General features: G+C 44.2%; 1 pseudogene; it reads right to left on the bottom strand.

The window, feature by feature from the left end:
- Positions 1-1534: 1534 nt before the first annotated feature.
- LOC116970008 lies at positions 1535-1640 on the bottom strand (annotated as a pseudogene).
- Positions 1641-4730: the final 3090 nt, after the last annotated feature.

Genomic DNA, 4730 nt, shown 5'->3' with positions numbered 1-4730 from the left:
AATGTCAAAAACTGTAATGACAGCGCTGTGGCTGGAGCCCAGTTCTTTAACAACGTTAAGACGATGCTGATGTCCCATATTTGGGAATACCTGGTCTTTGGGGAATTCTCATAAAAAGTGTCCCTCATAAGCTGTTGTTCCGTTCTCTTGCCATAGGTAAGTAGATGGGCCACTTCTGGCACAGTTGATGTCACCAATACTAAGCCCCTGTAGGTTAACAAAGCTTCCAAACAGGCTGGATGATGTATTATGGTTGCAACACATCTCCCATTAGTTTATGTATTTTAGACATTGTCTTTAGGTTGATTGTCTGTGGCCCGCTGTGATCATGTCCATTGCTCTGGCCGTCTGTTTTGGATGGTGCTGCATGGTTCTAAACTATTTCCCTAATACCACCTAGAACCATGGTTGGGTAGGTCAGTCGGGTACTGTTAAAACACCAGACGCAGAGTCTCGTAGTATTTCCCTTAGTACCCCCCCCCCTCCCCCTGATGAGGTTGCCAAATTGTGTTGGCCAGATTGTTACATGATGTAGATTCCCTTTCACCCATGTGGTTGATATGTGCTACCACAGTAGTGTTGTTAATTTATAATCTAATAACCTGTTTAATATATTCCAGAGCAACATGACTTTAGGCCATGAAAAAACACCCAACATTTCCAGGTAGCTATGCCCAGTGTTAGTAATAATGATGCTTGCTGTGTATTCCATCTTCCTCCACAGCTGGAGATGAAATTGGTAACACACCATCCTAGTGCATAGTATCCATATATGTAGGACCATAGACTGGTTGCTGACAATGATAGGATTGGAGCAATGCCCAATGTTATCTTTCCACCATTTAGTTCCAATATGGCTTCTGTATGGCTTCATCATTCTATTGAAATGATCACCATTAATTTTAAGAGCTCATATTTTGGCCCTCTGTAAATCTTTATAATGTAAGGGTCTGAATTATGTGGCTGGAAACCATATGTTGCCAATATTCTTGCTACCAGTCTGATGGATGGTTTATCCTCATGTCAATGATTTTGCTGTATGCCTCTATTACGGTTGTAACCTCTGTTGGCAAAGTTACTGACATGAGGAACTGAGTTAATGGTGAACCCCAAATAATCCCTTTAGTTTGAAGGCTTTAATTTTGATTTAATTGGATGGATAATGATCCTAGTTTCCAGATAATTGTTAAGTGGCTGTTACCGTTTGTTCAGCCCGTGCTAAGTTTCCACACAATTAGTATGTCATCCAAAGAAGCCATTACCATTGTGTGGCTGGTTGTCATATTTTGTAAATAACCTAGGTGCTAATGTAAACACATTAGGTAGTGCTCTATATTGCTAGAGCTGAGCCATCCAATTAGATAAAAATAACGTCCGTGGTCACCTGTTATGGGTACTGAAATTGTAAGCATCCTTTGAATCAATGCTTGCCATTTTCGTTCTTAAAACGAATATACTTATCAATAGAAAAGGTTTCTGTTCTTAAAACGAATATATCGTTTTATTTATTTTTCACTTTCCCATCTATTTATTTATTTATTTAATTTTATGATATATGGTCCCTAGATAAGGGACATATCAGACATTTAAACTAAGAACAGATATTATACTTGATCTTAGCCAAAAAGCCGAGATCTGATCTATGATTGATGCGTCAAGCGCCATATGCTATTTTGTTAGGAAGGGAATGCGTAGATAATAATTCTACCCTTGCAATGCAGCTGAAACCCCATCTGTTGCTGATGTCCAGTGTCTGTATCCCTTATGACATATCTGGTAATTGGTGATTATGTCTGGATACGAGTAGATCGGCATCTGGTGTTCCATATCGTGTAGAAACATCAGCAAATACTATAGCCCAATTTGGTGTTCTCCTCCAAATTCCTCTCTCGATATATCAGCTGGACTAGAAGATTATGTGTTGTAAAATTCTATTGTGTATCCCCGGACACTAAGATATGAGTGTCAAAAAGTTATTTATTCGATGTCTTCTCGCACCAACCTCCTTGCGTCCTTCTGATTGTACTGTTTTCTTCTGGATCCCCGAGGCCGTGTGTTGTGTGTGTATACATCTTCCAGCATAGGGGCGATACCTTTGAGGATGATTTTTGGACGTTTAGATGAGCTCCAGTTTGGCTTCATTGTCCAACTCCTTGACCTTCTAGATAGGTCACCCCCAAATAAAAAGATTTTGCTAGGAGGTTTCGGGTTTACACAGGCCCGCGTCAATCCCGGTTGGATGTAACCAGATGCATAAATTGATTAGTTTAGTACATTCAGGGATATACAATCCCCGGTGGCAAGTGACAGCTATGGTGGCAGCTAATGTTTGCCCCTGCAGTAGATAGAAAACATATGGTCTATGCTGGCTTCTAACCTGGTTTGTAGATCTTTCCCATTTAGCTTTACTCACAGCTGTACTGTTGTTCCCCCTGAAACATAGACAGACATGCCCATGTGACTTCCCAGATGGAAATGGAATTTGTCAGTAAATTTTTGGACTGCTAAATCCTTCAGTCACAACATAAGTATTCCTGTATTTCTATCAGGAAAGGACCAATAATGCACTCTATGTACTTGTGACTTAGAAAAGGCATCACCTCATTGTTACAGCTCTTACATCTGTTTACCTGTCCAGGGTTTGCCCTAGACTTGACCCCAGCATTCTTCTGACAGAAGAGTCTACTGGGGAGAGAGAAGCATGATTATAGCCCTATAGAAAAGGTGCTGCTTCCTTCTCCCTGAGTCTGTCTTTTCCTCGACCACTTCCCTGTAATAGTAGAAGTGAAATACAGCCCTGTATAAGGTGCTGCTATGGGACTTACCCACTGGAGGATTTCTTCTTGGACCTGCATCGCTGCAAAACGGTATGTTCTCGCAGGTGCAGGCCCCGCAGTGCCAATGCGGTGCAATGTACACGGTCACTGTGCCGCCTGTATCCACGTTGGCCTGCGGTGCTCCAAAGCGCGGTGCAGTCCCTCGGGGAGCTGGCCGCTTGCAAACCGCAGGTATGGCAGTTTTAACGCGGTGCAGTGCTTCCCGCACTGTGCCGCTCCTTCTCATTGTGCCTGCGGTGCTCCAACGCGGTCCAGTCCTCTCGGGGAGCTGGCCGCTCGCAGCCGCAAGTCTGGTAGTTTAAACAATGCGGTGCAGTGCTTCCCGCACTGTGCCGCTCCTCCACTTGGACCTGGGGTGCTCCAACGCGGTCCAGTCCGCTCGGGGAACTGGCCGCTCGCGATCCAAGCCCAGCGTCTCCAACGCGTACTCGGTGCTCTCGGGCACTGACCGCTTGCCGCTATTTTTAGTGCTGTGGAAAAAGCCCAGCACCTTCCAGCCCCTCGGACCCATGTAGTATAGGTCCGTGGGGCTGTTGTCCGAGCCGTCGGAATGACGGCTCCAGAATGCTCCACCGCTGTCGGCGTCCTGCTGGAGCTGAGGTCGGCTCCGGCTCCCGTTTAAGGCAGATAGTGGTGCCCCCGGCCGTTGCTGGCTGCCTGCAGTTCTGCAGACTCTCCCCAGCCAGTTTTCATCAGCCTGCCTGTAAAAAAGGTATGTCAAGAAACTAAGTTCTCCTACCTTACTTGTTGCAGGTTCAACCCTGCCGTTTGGGAGGAACGTCCTCCCCTCGTAATGACTTGTTCACAATGCGTGTAGCGATAATGACACACGTGCGTAGTGGCGGGTTCTTCATGTAGTCACTCACGTGACTCCGAAGTAAAATTGGCCTAACCAATGCCTTGTACAATTTTAACATTACATCCCAACTTCTATACTCAATGCTCTGATTTATAAAGGCCAGCACACCAAAAGCTTTCTTTACCAACCTATCTACATGAGATTCCACTTTCAGGGAACTGTGCACAGTTATTCCCAGATCCCTCTGTTCACCTGCATTCTTCAATTCCCTACCATTTACCATGTACGTCCTATTTTGATTTGTCCTGCCAAGATGTAGCACCTCACACTTATCAGCATTAAGCTCCATCTGCCATCTTTCAGCCCACTCTTCCAACTGGCATAAATCTCTCTGTAGACTTTGAAAATCTACTTCATTATCCACAACCCCACCTATCTTAGTACCCAACCATTGAACCTTCTTAACCAACCTTCCATGAGGAACCTTGTCAAAGGCCTTACTGAAGTCCATATATACAACATCCACTGCTTTACCCTCATCAATTTCCCGAGTAACCTCTTCAAAAAATTCAAGAAGATTAGTCAAACATGACCTTCCAGGCACAAATCCATGTTGACTGTTCCTAATCAGACCCTGTTTATCCAGATGCTTATATATATTATGTCTAAGTATCCTTTCCATTAATTGCCCACCACTGACGTCACACTAACAGGTCTATAATTGCTAGGTTTACTCTTAGACCCCTTTTTAAACAATGGAACAACATGCGCAGTACGCCAATCCTCCGGCACTATTCCCGTTTCTAATGACATTTGAAATATTTCTGTCATAGCCCCTGCTATTTCTACACTAACTTCCCTCAATGTCCTAGGGAATATCCTGTCCGGACCTGGAGACTTATCCACTTTTATATTTCTCAAAAGTGTCAGTACTTCCTCTTCTTTGATCCTCATAGTTTCCATAGCTACTCTACTTGTTTCCCTTCTCTCACATAATTCAATATCCTTCTCCTTGGTGAATACCGAAGAAAATAAATTGTTCATTATCTCCCCCATCTCTTTTGGCTCTGCAGATAGCTGTCCACTCGGACTCT

The sequence above is a fragment of the Amblyraja radiata genome, unplaced genomic scaffold (genome assembly GCF_010909765.2).
Source record: "Amblyraja radiata isolate CabotCenter1 unplaced genomic scaffold, sAmbRad1.1.pri scaffold_475_ctg1, whole genome shotgun sequence".
Classification (NCBI taxonomy): Eukaryota; Metazoa; Chordata; class Chondrichthyes; order Rajiformes; family Rajidae; genus Amblyraja; species Amblyraja radiata.
The sequence above is the reverse complement of the archived record's forward strand: the minus strand, read 5'-3'. Positions and strand labels throughout refer to the sequence as shown.